Source organism: Molossus molossus, unplaced genomic scaffold (assembly GCF_014108415.1).
Source record: "Molossus molossus isolate mMolMol1 unplaced genomic scaffold, mMolMol1.p scaffold_m16_p_10, whole genome shotgun sequence".
Lineage (NCBI taxonomy): Eukaryota > Metazoa > Chordata > Mammalia > Chiroptera > Molossidae > Molossus > Molossus molossus.
The window spans coordinates 81486023-81501901 of NW_023425345.1; positions in this window are offsets into that span (position 1 = coordinate 81486023).

Sequence of the window (15879 nt, forward strand, 5' to 3'; positions counted from 1 at the left end):
AATGAGTTTTGAATGAAGAATAGTCTATTCAGAAAAAAAAAAAATACTAATTCAGGAGAAGAAGATAAACGTAGTTGTGATGAATTGTTCTCGCAATCTCTACTTCAAAAAAATAATGCACCAAAATAAGAAATAAAATAAGTGGTTACCCTCCCTACTCCTCCACACCAAAAAAGTGAAAATATCCAATTCAAGGAAATAAACAAAAATTCCAAGATCATAGCTGTGCAGTGAGTCTAGAGAACAACCATTTCAAATTCGGATGGGTATTTGGTGGGATCCAAGAATAGTATCCTCTTAAAAATAATGGAATAGGGATGTCAAGTAATTGATAGTATCAAATAGTATTATTTCTGAAATGTAAATTTAACTCTCATAAAATGAATGTATGTCAAAGATTTTATTTTCTCATTAATTAATGAAGTAAATAATATGTTACAATGAATTCAAAGAATACATCGATATATAGGCAATCAAAAATGCTAAAATAATTTTTACTTTTTTCAAAGTGGATAACTGTTCAGTATCCACAGGGCAATAAATTGATTGCATTCCACTTGACAAAATGTATTTATATTTCTATGGATGTGAATTATTTGCTTTTGTATAAATTTTGTGTATGTGTGGTACGTGCCCTTAGCGGGAAGTGAACCCCAAACTCTGATCTGTGGGCCAACGCTCAACCACTGAGCCGAACTGGCCAGGGTGTGCTTTTGTGTACATTTTCTACAATTTGGAGCTATGAAAAAGCCCCAAAACAAAAGGTACAGATAACCCTAAAAGGTGTATTCGATAGTACTTACGGGAATCTTTTTTACACATTTCAAAGTTTCTCACAAAGTAGTTGTTTGATGAAAAGAGCATGTTATTTCTTCCAGATAAAGAAAAGAGAAAAAAAAAGGAAGGAAGGAAGCAAGGGCGAAGGGGATGAAAAGAATGAAGAGAAGAGAGGGGAGGAGAAGGAAAGAAAAAGAAAACAGGCAGGCAAATAGAAACTTCATAAAAAAAAGTGTCTAAAAAGTATGAAACAAAGCATGTGGCATGATTGAAATGACTATGGAATGTAAGAAAAAAATAATAATCTCTTTTACTTTGACTCTAAAAACATTCTCTTTCAAAGAACAATTCTAAATCTACCAGGTGTTATCTGCAGTGACTAAAACTCACATAGTCATAATAATAAAAACAGAACTTACTGGTTTCATATGTTTGAATTTGCTTAAAAAAAGTAAAAGACTAATTTATGGTTACACAAAAAAATATAGAACTATAAAGACACCCCTGCAAACTTTTGGAAATAAAGATGCAGCTGTGTACATTTTGGATGCTGTGATGAAAAGGAGAGGTAGAAAGAAGCATAACGATCCTAATTATCTCTTCATAGTCACGCTACAAAATAATATTGAAATGCAATGGGATAAGACATAGAGTTTCTAAATATTTAAAATGACACAAGCCACAGAATCATTTGCTGGACTCACTGTCGTCCGCTTTATTCATGTTTCAGGTCTCCTCTGCATTGCTTAAGAGATCCAGGAACTCAATTCTCCAGAATTTCTTCCGACGTGTTGTTTTGAGTTAGAGCTCAGCCGCACTTGGGAGAAGGGAAAGCTTGGCTCTGGAGGAAGCTGTGGCTTGGTGCACAGGGAGGTGCGAGACTGACTCACAACAGCTTCCTGGTAAAGCCATGAGAACAACTCATCTCATAGTTGGATACTAATACAGTAAATAAAAGCTGCTCAGGGATTCTTGAAAATAGCAAGTTCTTCCTGGAAAGTTCTTGAAGATTACCCCATTTGCGCAAGGCTCAGCTTTACACTGCTGTCTTCCCGGACCCTGAACTTCAGCAGTGAGGTTCTTAATCTTGATGCCAACTCTGTCCTTATTTGTGCCTCGAATACTATACTATACTTTTTATCTTGGAATATGTGGGATAGCATCAGCTTTGCTGACCAAATTCTGATTGATTGGGCTATAAAATACCTAGAAGAAGAAAGAGGAGTAGAAGGAAGTGTGAATGTTTCATAGCAGAGAGTAAGTCAATAACATTTAGATAAAACAAGAACTATCTAGATGAGTGGGCTGGGGATGAGGAAGGTTTGATTGGGTACAGGAACATTTGAAATTATAAATCTATATGTAATTCTTATGTGTTTTCATTGACTCTTTGTATAATTTTCCTTCTTCTGTATTACCTCGGTTTTTCTTATTCTTTTTTAAATATTTTTTTATTGAATTTTTTAGAAAGAGAGAAAGGGAGACAGAGAGAAACATGGATGTGAGAGAGACACATCAATCAGCTGCCTCCTGAACGCCCCCTACTGGGGATGGAGCCCACACCCGGGGCATGTGCCCTGACTGGGAAGCAAACCAGGGCTCTCAGTCCATTTACCTCAGTTTTTTTTCGATATAATATATTAGTTTCCCATTGTCATTGTAAGAAAGTACACAAAAACATGTCTTATCTGACAGTTCTGGTGGTGAGAAGCCTGAAGTAGGTCTCATCGAGCTAAAATGAAGGTTTCAGTGAGGCTCTGTTCTCCTGGAAGCTCTAGTGGACGATCAGCTTCCGTGTTTCTTGCGATTACAGAGACTACCTAGATTTCTCGGGCTGGGGCCTTGATTCCTCGGGCGGGGGCCACTTCCTCATCTAAACCAGCCGAGTAACGTCTTTCTGACTCAGGTTTACTTCGGCCTGCTACTTGCCTTTTAAAAGACCTTGATTATAGGAGGCTCACCCGTAAACCTAAAGCAATCTTTTTTTTTTTTTTTTTTGAAGAGGTAAAATTATCTTTATTTGCATATAATATTATCATATAAATTCTAATGAATCTACAAGAAAACTAATAGAAATTATAAATTATAAATGAGTTATGCAAGGTCATAGGTAAAAGGTTCACATAAAAAAAAATAAAATAAATGCATGTCTACAGCAGAAATTCCAAGTGTAGGATCTTTTTTTTTTAAATTTATCTTTTTATTGTTGAAAGTATTACAGAAGATGTCCCTCCTATTTTCCCTCATTGACCCCCACCTCCCAACTCCCACCCTGCTCCTACTTTCCCCAAACTAATGTCTGTGTCCATTGATTATGCATATATGCATATAAGTTATTTGGTTTATCTCTTCCCACCCCACTCCCTATCCCCCGATCCTTCTGAGGTTTCTCAGTCTGTCGATGAAAACAGAACCAGAGTCATGAAAGTAGGGAACAGACTGACAATCTCCTTATTTTAAGGTCAGTTAATGAGCAAACAATTCCATCAGTAACTTTACTTCCTCCTTAACATATATCATAACATAATTATAAGTTATGGGGTTTAGGACATAGAAATTTGGGGGAGATCATTATGCTGCCTATTGTGATAGTTTTCTATATAGTGTTCTCTATTGATTGTGTGTGATCTGTGGCAAATCTCTTTAACTTCTCTGTGCCTTATTTTCTTACTGTAAAATAAAGATAAACTGTTACTGACCTCATATTTCCACTTACACATCCAGGGAATTTGATTCATCGAGTCCAAGGTTTTAACATCTGAATCTCTGGATAAAGAAAATAGGAATCATGTATTTTTCAACTTTATTACATGTTCAGCATTTGATGCTTATTAATTTTTCAGTTATTTTTTCCCCTCCCTAAACAGAAGTGAACTGAGAATCATTCGGAGAATTATTTTCTACGTGGCATATTTTAAGGTCATGAAAAAACCCACCTATCTTAGGAAATGTACAAGATTATCTCATATTAAAAATATTAAGACTTCTTGTCTGGCCAGTGTGGCTCAGCGGTTGAGCATTGACCCATCACCAAGAGGTCACCAGTTTGATTCCCGGTCAGGACACTTGCCCAGGTTGTGGGCCCGATCCCCAGTGGGGGGCATGCAGGAAGTGGCCAGTTTATGTTCTCTCTCATTGATGTTTCTATCTCTCTCTCCTTATCACTTCCTTTCTCTCTAAAAATCAATAAAGGAAAAAATATATATTTTTAAGAATATTAAGACTGTTCTCACAAATGTTTAGTAGCACAGGGACATTTAGATGTGACAGAAGCAGCATAGGTTATTTGGGAGGGAGGGGTAAAAAACATGATTTCGGGGGAAAAAAATGCTGCAAGATAGATCAAATTTGGTCCAACACTACTGAGAAAGGAGAATCTTAGGCTTCGAGGAAGAATGAAGTTTGCTCAGAAATGTGTACGTCCGTGTCCGAGCACTAGGGCACGAAGTTAGTGCTAGAGACAGACCATTTATGTCATCATCTCTATGCACATGTGGTTCCAATCCATATCTGCTGTAATAAAAATATGACTTAAACAAAGATCAGTATCTTCATTCACTTTTTCATTCCACTTTTTATTTAATGCCTACTGTGTATAAAATGACCTGCTAGATCCTGGCACTGTAAGAGTGAATATATTAGTCACAGTCTTGGAGACTGCAGTGTGTGTGATAAAATACAATGTAAAACTATAAGTTTAAAGATGTTATCTTTTTCTCAGTGTTAACCATTTTCCAAGTTCTATCTTTTAGTTTTAGAATGGAGACTTATCATAGAAAATGTGAGAACAATTTACATGTGTGTATATAAACAGTTGGTTTGTGTGTTTTTTTTTTTTGGTTTGTGTTTTTTTATCAAAATTTGGAATGTCACAGAAATAGAGCATTTCATTATGCTTTATTAAAGAAAAGTGAAGTTATAATCTTGCACAGTATTTTTGGCTAGTACATATAAGTTTTTAAAATAAATTTTATACCTGTGCAGACATTATCCAAAGAAGAGTTATTAAAAATGAAAACAAAAAACAAAAAAACTACGGAATGATAGACACAGGAAAACAGACAAAAAGAGTACAACCATAAGAAAGAAAAAAAATGACATTTAAAAATACAATTAGGACTGGCATTTGGAAAGAATTAGAAAACGAGAAGTTATGAGATTAAAAAGTTTAAAGGGCAAAAAAAAAAAAAATGAAATACAAATAAATGAAATCCAAATCAGAAACAGCTTGGTCAGAATGAAATGAAATACAGTTTACAAGGGAGGAAAACATTACAGAACATGTTTCTAACAATCTAAGGGCCCATCACAGGCTGCTTAAACGTGAAGTCCAATTGACATAAGTGCTTAGTAAACAGATACCTGTAGTTAAAATTGGAAAAATAATTAAGATTAAATTAGTTAGAATAAACTTTGAAAGATATCCATCAAATAAAAGCAAAGGCAAATGGTTTATAACAAGTAGAAATAAATGGTGCTTGAAATATCTTTCTTTCAAAAAATACAAATTGGAATTTGTCGGTGTAAATATATGCTCTCACTAGAGACATGAAAGAATACCATTTGACATTTGTTGCTTTTCAAAGTTTATCTTTAGTATAACATATTTATTTTCCTGGTTTCATGTATAAAACTTAAATAAAAAAACACTTAATTTTTTTTTCTATGAGAACTTGTGGTTAAGATATATTTGGAATGAAGTTATATTATACCATATATTTTGTGACATTAAAGAAGTCCTCATTCTCAATCCTAAGAGAATTGAATGGAATTTTCTATCTTGAACTTGTAAAAGTGAATAAACCTAGTCAAATAATGAAAACAATAAAACAAAAAGTGTTCCATTTTGAAAGACCTTTAGAGATATTTGGTCCTCACTGGAAAAAAAAAAAATTCTTGGCATTTAACATATGTTCCTAAAATTTTCAAGTAAATACTGTCTATATTTGATTTATGGACCTGCCTTAGAGCCTATTACCTAGAGTAGATAAACTATGTGATAAATGATTTTGCTTTATTCTTCAGTATGATTTTTAGATAAGAAAATATAGCACAGAAAGATGATAGGATAAAAACTTTCAAAGACAAAAATAAAAATTATTGTGTTTACTCTAAATGTTCCTTTCCTTTTTTGTGATAACTAAAATAAGTTATTACTATTATTAAAAATTAGAAAAAGTGTCTGGGACTTCTGACTCAAGAAGGCAGCATAGATAAAAGCAGTACTCACCTCTTCTCACAACCATGTCAAAATTACAACTAAACTACAGAACAACCATCATTCAGAACTGCCTGAAATGGAGCTGAATGGAAGTCCTACAACTACAGGATTAAAGAAGAAGCCACATTGAGACTGGTAGGGGAAGCAGAGGTAGAACGTGCTGGTCCTACACCCATGTGTGGAGGGTAAAAGTCAGAAGGAATACCTCAGTGTAGAGCTCCCCACCCCGAGGAGCTAGGGTCCCAGTTCCACATCAGGCCCCCCAGCCCAGTGTTCCAGTCCCAAGGAGATAAGTCTGCAGCATGGATTGAGGCTGTGGGAGTCTGAGGCTCCTGGAGTCCCAGCGCAACTCACAGCCCTACTCAGACTCACTCCTTCTGAACTCCAGTACAGGGGCAGCAGCTTGAAAGGCACCAGAGATACACAAGGAGGAAATGAATTATTTTGCATCAGGGTAAGAACAGTAGGGGCAGCTTCCTTCCAGATAGAAGCTGCTGCAGAGGTCATTGTTTCTTTGCTGAGACCCTCCCCATAAAGAGCCAGCAGATGGGCACCATATCTGAGACTCCATCAACCTGGCTCACACTGTTTGCCCTGATCTGGTGATTCCCTGAAATTGCACCCCACTCAACTTTTGGGGTCACCCAAGATGTTTCCAGTGATTTTACCATAGTAACAGCCTACTCATGCTTCAGATTTCCCCAAAACCTCGTAAACAAGTAGCATCTAACCTCAGCAACTCCTATACCTCTGGCTAAGTGGCCCCAGGCTCACCACTAGTAGCAGCCAGCCTTGGTTTACAGCTTGGCCTTGCCTGGGCATCTCCAAGCCCAGCACAAGAAGCAGCCATCTGCAGAACACTTTGCAGCTTATGCCTGGTGGCCTCAGGTAGAACACAGGCAGTGACTGACCTTACCCTGCACCTCCAGGGAGGCCCCAGAGCAAGTGCACCCAGTGGATTGTTTCAGATCACATCAAAGCAGCACTACCCAACCACCACTATAAGCAACACACTCACACGTGGATTCAACAGGTACTAGAGCCTTACTGAAATAAGTACTGCTCTGTGAGGTGGGCCCCTGCACAGCTAATCCTACAAGGTGGTTGGAGATCAGTGGTCAGTGGTCAGTGGTCACAGTCAGTCCTTGTAGCTGATCAGCTTTGGTAAATCCCTCCCATTGACATACCAACAGCAATCAAGGCTCAACTACAATAGGAGGGTGTACAGCCCATACAGATTTGGCGGGGCGCACCTCAAGGCCCAGCCTGGGTGATCAGGGAGGCTTTGCCACTGGACCCTACTGGACATCTACTACAATCGGCCACCCTAGGAAGCCTAGGAGACATAGCAACTCCAGCTACACATAGAAACAAATACAGGGAGGCAGCCACAATGAGGACACAAAGAAACACAGGCCAATGAAAGAACAGAACAAAATTCCAGAAAAAGAACTAAACAAAATGGATACAAGCAATCTACAAGATGCAGAGTTCAAAACACTCATTATAAGAATGCTCAGGGAACTTAGTGAGGTCCTCAATGGCATAAAAAAAAAAAGTCAGAAATGAAGGATACACTAACTGAAATAAAGAATAATTTACACGGAATCAACAGGAGAGTAAATGAAGCTGAGAATCAAATCAGTGATTTGGAATACAAGGAAGCAAAAAAAATACCCGATCTGAAAAAAGAATACAAAAAAAATGAGGATACTGTAAGAAGCCTTTGGGATAACTTCAAGTGTACCCACATTTGCATAATGGGGATGCCAGAAGGAGAAGAGAGAGAGCAAGAAATTTAAACTTATTTGAAAAAAATAATGACAGAAAACTTTCCTAACTTAGTGAAGGAAATAGAGATACAAGTCCAGGAAGCACAGAGAGTCCCAAACTAGATGAACCCAAAGTGGCCCACACTAAGGCACATTATAATTAAAATGTAAAAGGTTAAAGACAAACAAAGAATCTTAAAAGCAGAATGAGAAAAGTGGTTAGTTACCTACAAGGGAGCTTCCATAAGACTGTCAGCTGATTTCTCAACAGAAGCTTTGCAAGCCAAAAGGGAATGACAAGAAATATTCAAAGTGATGGAAAGCAAGGACCTACAACTAAGATTATTCTACTCTACAAAGGTATCATTTGGACTTGAAGGACAGATGAAAATCTTCCCAGACAAGAAAAAGCTAAAAGAGTTTATCACCACCAAACCAATATTATATGAAAGGTTAAGGGGTCTTATTTAAGAAGAAGAAGAAAAAATATGAACAATAAAATGGCAACAAATACGTATCTATCAACAACTGAATACACAAACAGAATGAACAAGCAGAACAGAAACAGACTTGTAGATACAGAGAACTTTTTGTTGGTTGCTAGATGAGGAGAGGGTAGGGGGCTGAGCGAAAGGATTGGGAAGTACAAACTGGTTGTTACAAAATAGTCATGGGGATGTAAATTACAGCATAGAAATATAGTCAATAATATTCTAATACCTAGACGTCGTATAGTGGTGCTGGGTAGGTATGGAATTCATTGGAATGATCACATACTAAGTTATGTGATGTCTGGTCACTGCAGTGTACACCTGAAACTAATATAATGATGTATGTCAACTGTAATTGAAAATTTTTAAATGATAAAATAAAAAACAAAAAAGTGTCTGCATTTAAATTAGTAACTAGTCTAACAGATCCTTTTGCATATATAGTAAAATGTCTATAATATACTATATGGAAAGAGGGTGAGTTATAGGACTAGACTTTTTGAGTTCAACTCCTGTTTCCAAATGTTTTGGTAAATTACTTACCTTCCTCATGCCACAGCTTTATATCTGTACAATGGGGATAATAACGTTACCTCATCGGTTTATTGTAAAGTTAGTATGTGTGAAGTGCTTACATTAATGCTTCCTGTAGTATTATTATCACAATTATTAGTATATAATACACAAGGAAGTAGAACTTGAAGTTAAAACTATAAATATGACAAACTATTGAGTACTTACTTTCTTTTCTCACTATTAGCATGTGATCTTTAAATCCAAAAGCGAAGGATAAGGCGGAATATCAGATATGGTGGAATATCAGAACTAACAGAGGATATCTGTTTTTTCAAAATGCATTTACCTAGAATCCATATTAAAGTTTACTGAATTAGAATTCAAGGTAGGGTGACGAAAAAAGGGGAGGGAAGCTGTGTGTGTCACCTTCTCACCCAAAACCTTTGAAAGCCATTTTTCCAGGATCTAGTTTCCGGAAGGATTCACCCAGAGATTGTCCAATGTTTGATCACTGCAACCGCTCTTTCCTGTTTCTCAATAACCAGTCCCAAAGAGAAGGATGTGACACATGTTCAGTTATTCTCTCCTCTAGACAGACAAAGAGAAGAAAAATGTAATAGTTCATACCCCTGTTCTCTGTGTCCTTTGCCACATCAAAGTCTCGCATAAATTTTTATGATTTAGAACCCTGTGACTCTTCATCTTTGACAAGAACAGTGAGCACCTTATGATTACAAAATCAAAGGAATGGCAAAGCTGTGCGTTTGAGTTGTTGCTAGCTTCAGATTTTTTAAAAATTTAAGAAAAAATTAACCAATTTTAATGATTGCTGATAAGATGCTTTGGTCTTGTTCTGAGAAAGAAAAAATAAAATTTAACAATAAAAATATTGAAAAGCTAAAAATTTAAAACTAATGATAGGATTAAGAGAAGGCACCTATGCTGTCTTCTTGAAAATGTTAATAACAATATTCAAATACAATTTTTTTGTTTTAAAAATAATCCACACTGAATTTTGGTCATCAAGTTTTGCCTTAGTGTATTTTCCTGCTTGTAAGTATCCCATGCAACTAACAATAATTGTACATGGAATTTTATAGCAAGTTATGCATTTAGAAGTCTTAAATGGAATCTTTAATCTTAACTAGGGATCCAAATATTCTATTTAGTATTAATCCATGCACTAAGAGGTATCACTAAGTAAAAATTCTCTATATTTAAATGCAACTTATAATTTTCCCAATCTATAACAAACACATTACCTGGAACTGACTGTAACTAAGTACTGGCTCCCCTACATGGATATCATCATTTCTAAAATGTTAGTTCCATTTGGTTCTTTGTTAATTTGGTGACTGTTTGGGTTCTCTCTAGTTGTGTGGTCATTTTGAGTTCTTCATCTATTTATTCAACACAACAATGATGAGCCTATTATTACCTGGCAAAACAAACAAGAACAAAGCATAATTCTTAACCTCTGAATTACTGGGGGGAAAGCTTGAACACCGCTGGGGAGAAAACATCAGCATTTGCAAAAGAATGGAAGGCAGCTCTCAAACTAGGCCTGCTTGATTGTAGGTTCAATTAGGAATAAGGAATTTCAGGTTAATATCTAAAATGAAGAGATGCTACTAAAAAGAGAAGCCTAACATTGTGAGAGAATATTGTCTTCTGGTTTTTAGGTGGTTGTAGGGACTGTAACCATGACAATCTCAACAGAGTAAAGAAGAAAAGAAAATGTTTCTTTTGAATAAACAAAAGAGGTACTCAGAAAGAATCCTGGTGTTGATCAAGGTCATTAACTGAGGAAAATCAATAGATCTCATTCCGTCTAGTAATTTAAGTGCCTATAATATATATAGAACCATGTTAACCTTCAAGAAACAAACCCTGTGTCTGTCCTCCCTGAATTTATAGTTTAGCAAAGGAGCCAGACAAAGTATATTTGTAAACTGATAAATTCTATGATAGAAAGGAAAAATAAAGGAAACTAATATTTCTTTAGTACCTACCTTGCATGCTCAGGTACAACAGTGAGCAAAGCAGGCTGGCTCCCTGCCTTCATAGCTGAGGAAGAGATACCAATCAAATATGTACACAGATATGCAAACTGGCACAATCCACAAAGAGAAAGTAGGGTGTATCACGTGGAATTACCTAAGGGATTAACTGACTGATGTTGAGAATTTAAAGACATTCTTGAATACATAATGATTGAGCTGAGAAGCAAAGGATCATCAAGAATTAACTAGTGCAGAAAGATGAACCAGAGGGATGGAAGAAGCAGGCCCAAGCCAGAAGAACACCTTTAGCAATAAAGATACACTGCAATAGTCTGATCTAACACCTATCAGAGCCTGACATCTAATCCAAAATATTAGATCCAGAGTTTATGTCAATTCTCCTTCATCGTGAAAAGTGAGAAGCAGTAAGAGACTATAGAAAACAAATAATGATTTATTTGGGGGAGAATCATCTCTAGCAAAATTCTGGATGGGGACCCTTTTGTCCCAATCAGAATGATAAGAGTGAGGTAAAAAGTCTCTCACTGAGACGATATCAAAAAGGCAGGTAGTCCCTGTCTGGTTTGGCTCAGTGGTTATAGCACCAACCAATGGACCTAAGAGTCATGGGTTCGATTCCTAGTCAAGGGCATTTACCTAGGTTGCAGGTTCAATTCCTGGCCCTAGTCCCCAGTCAGGGTTGAACAGGAAGCAACCAATCGATGTGTCTCTCTCACATTAATGTCTCTCTCTCTCTCTCTCTCTCTCTCTCTCTCTCTCTCTCTCTCCTTCCCTCCCTTCCACACTATCTAAAAATCAATGGGAAAATATCTTCTGGTGAGGATTAACAAAAAACAAAAAAACAAACAAAAGGTAGGTAGGACAGATTATGAAGTCTGGGAAATGAAAATGGACCTTCCAATGTGTGCATAGGCAGTCCTGCCCAAGCCAAAGGGTTAAAGTGTGGCCACTGACACTTACAGTGCTGGTGAAAAAATCAAAAGGAAAAGCATGAAGCCTGACATATTTTAGGAGACCAGGTGGCCAAAAAATAGTGCAATTCTTATTAAATAGCAGATGTAGAGTGCTGTGGGAGGCCATTCAAGTCAAGCAGAAGTAATGCAGTGTTCATTTGAAGAGGCCAAGAGAGCATGTAGCAGCATCACTAGCAAAAGAAATACCGATGGTGCTGAGGAAGGGATTTTGTGACTCAGTTTAGCGAGTCTTTGCACTGTGGCCATCTGATGCTAAATAAGTTGGAGTTGAAATCTAAACGTCACAGCAGACAATCTAAAAGCTTGAGCATTAACAAATTAGGTTAGTGTATTTCATGAATTTATAAATATTGCTGAGCTCTCACTGTATTCTAAGTGGTGTTCTAGGCATTAGGGATACAGCAGTGGACAGAAAGGCCTTCCTCTATTGGAGAAGATTGATAAAAGTAAATAAATCTTTAGTGTGGCAGATCAATGGTAAATGCTATGGGGGAAATGTGAGATAAATGAGTTAGAAGATGCTGAGAGTGGGCAGTCAACCATGCTTCAGTGACCACGTGGCATTTAAACAGGGTCCCAAAATAAGACAGAGAGAGAAGGCAAGAGGATTCTTCGAGACATAACAGGAAGACGAGAAAAAATCCAGTCCCCTGACTCCAGAGATGTCCTCTTGAATCCATAGATTATATAGATGGACAGCACAAGAGAATAATCCTAATGGTTTAGGGAGCCTTTACTGAGTGTTAGGCACAATTCTTGGAGACTTACAGAAACGCACTTGAATAACTCACTGAATGCTAACAACTCTATAAGGTATATACTATTATCATCATCCTTTCTCTTTTATGGAAGGAAAATGAAGGAAAAGAGAACTTCAGCAGTTTGTCCAAAGTTACAGAGTTACCGTGGGGCATTTCTGGGATTTGAAGCCAGGCCAGACATTCTGGCTCTGCATTAACCTTCAGTCCTTCACAGATTACATCTACTCTGACCTCTTCTGTAGCCACATTTTCTTCTGACTCTGTCTCCTTAGCCTTCCTCTTCCAATTCTAAGGACCCTTACAATTATATAATATAGGGCCCATCTAGGTAATCCAAAATAATTTTTCTATTGTAAAGTCACCTGATTAGCATCCTTAATTCTGTCTGCAACCTTATTTTTCCTTGACATCGAACATAACAAATTTCCAAGTTCTGGGAATGAGGGACATCATCATCTTTTAGGGGAGAGAGAAGCTATTCTGCCTACCACAGGCTTCAGCTCTCTGTTCTCAACCACTAAATGACTCTACTCTTGTACACATGGTCATACTATGGTTGGTTTCTGTTTTGGGTCAGCCAGATTAAGGCTTGTAGTCTCTGTGTAGTCCAGTGCCCCAAGATGATTAAATCCAGACAAATTTTGGTTTCTGAAATATATTTTTAGTCTAGTCATAAACTCAGTAGGTACTGAGTTGAAATGTAGAAAGCAGAGGTGCTACTCATTCAATTGGCCTGAGATTTAAATCATATACAGTTATTTGAAACACAAATTCAGTATTGCTATGTTGCAAAAATATGCACATATTCTTAATTTAAGAGAATCTAATATTTATGTTTACTTTTCATTTAGTTTAGTCCTACTGAAATGATCTAACTTGTTTCCAATAGTTTTTCTCAGTCTTTTTCTCTGCATTTATTTATTTCTATTTTACATAATGCAAATGTTATTCTGGTCTGTGATCTGTGTTCATCCAAAAATTTAAAAGCAAAAAATTTAGTCTTTATCTACCAAAATCACCCCCCCCCCCAAATAAAGTCCATTCTCCTTTCCCTAAACACTTACTACTTACACTTGGCCTGATGTGGGGCCTTTCCTCACTGTTCCCTCGCCCTGTCTCCAGCCCTGCAGGCTAATTCTATTCATCCTTCAAGGCCTGGTTCTCTGTCCTGTTAGCACTTTGTTTTCTCCTTTATGAAGTCACATATTATATTTTATCTTAATTTATTTTTGTCTGTATCCATTTTTATGTATTCGCTATCAGATTTTATGTGTGGCAGGAGTGAACTTTTTGATGATTTTAATGAAAAAAATGGAACTTTTAACAACATTTTTTTGAATCACTATTGTTGTGACTTTAAATCTTTCAGATATATAAAAATTCTTTTACATAATTTTCTAACACCACATTATTTTTCTGTAATAAAATGCATAGATAACATAAACTTACCTGTACAGAGTTAAAAGTAATCCAATGCCTGAATTTTGGCATTTCTGAAATAAGTAGTTTTTAAATGATAATAAAGCACTGCTTTCTTTCTCTTTGTCAGTGCTCAGGCAGGTCTGCACTAAATGACACAGAGTGGTCAGAGGCTCATGCCTCTATGCAGAACAATAACAGCGGGCTCATAACCACAAACGCTGATCCATACTGTGTATGTTCTATTGTCGTAACTATTATCATCAGAGTCACTATTATTTATTTTGTTTCCAAAAATATGAAATACTTTTGGTAAATTCCCAAACAGAACAGTATATGATTTCTTCCTGATTTATACAATGGTTATATTTCTATAAAATTATGCAAAAAAAACCAAAACTTTGTGTTTTTATGTAAAATAGATGAAGATTGTAGTCTCAAATAATTATGAGTTTTTCATCTGCCAGATTGATGATGTAAAGGTTTGAAAAGTCATTAGGACACGGTAAAATTATTTTTTCTGTATTAAATTCTCAGCTTCCAGCATTTTAGCACTCTGATGACAGGGCCCTGAATTCTGGCAGTACAGAGTAATAGTGACAACCAAAAATTTACTTCACAAAATTCCACTCCTTCCCAACTCTCAGGCATGAGTATGATTTTATAAACCCTGCAGTAAGATTAATTTTACACTGGAAGAAGCATCTCACCAACACCGTCAGCATCCAGAATTACCAAAATGGTTCTTAGTGATGGGAAAGTATTTGAAGACTGATCCCTTCCTGTTCTCTGGGAACTAAGTATTTAGACAATGTTTAATGGACCATCAAAGTCTATTTGGAAAGAAAATGAGAGTATTCCTATGGAGGGATAAAAAGACCAGGGATGGAACCCCAACAGTTTCCTAAATTATGTTCCAGAAAAAAAGGAAGAGATGTAGTCTCACGGTTGGGGAAGTGTAAGGTGACGGAGGCTTGCTTTTATTTGTTTATTTAAATTTATAGGTCAAGTTTACTCTGACCTACTATCCAAATGATCAAGGTCATAAGACATTTGATCTGCCCCTCCAGGCTGACCGCAGGAGCTAACTACCATCTCCTTCTAAACCACCATCTCCCTGAAAACGGCACAACTAGGAAGCCAGGCAGGCCACGAGATTTTTCTCTGATCCTCGTCTGGCTACCCTTGAGTACAAAACCACAGTGTAGCAGAATGCACGTCAGCCTAAGGGTTTCTGAACACCCAGCAGCGACGATTTGAAAAAGATGCAATTCCCATACCTGCCTGTGGGTGAGAGTTCTCAAGTGAGTCAACTGAGAGGCAGGATATATTTATTAAATTCCTTTTCTATGAGGATTATAAACTCTTTTTGGTAATCCTTCCTCTAACACAACCATCACAAAATCCTAATTCACTTTGGCAAAGAGCAGAGTCCAAATACAAAAATTTAATTGATTCCTTCCTATACCTTTTTTTTCACTATTTACTTTCCCTTTGCCAAAAAGAAGAAAAATAAATATATATAATCATCTATAAATAAAATAATCTATAGAGTGTGGTTTTGCAACATATCTCTTAAGTATTCTTGGATTTTTCTAAGTTTGCACTGTTTATAGCTTTAAAATTGATGTGTATACAGTATGCAGCTAATAACTGATCAAACCAAGTGATAATGATCTGTGTTCATGTGCAGGTGTTACATTTTGAGCACAAAATAGGTACCTTAATAAATATTGGTTAAATTGGATTTAAATTCATCACAATCACCACATTCATGTTCATTCTTTTTTCTATTTCTTCTTTCCTTTTATTTAGAGTCTGCATAGTTAGAATTGTTGCAGTTGTGTTCCTAAGTGCCTTGCACAACATTGTATACATTATGGAATTCAGTACATATTCTTGAGTAAATTAATAAATGAATGAG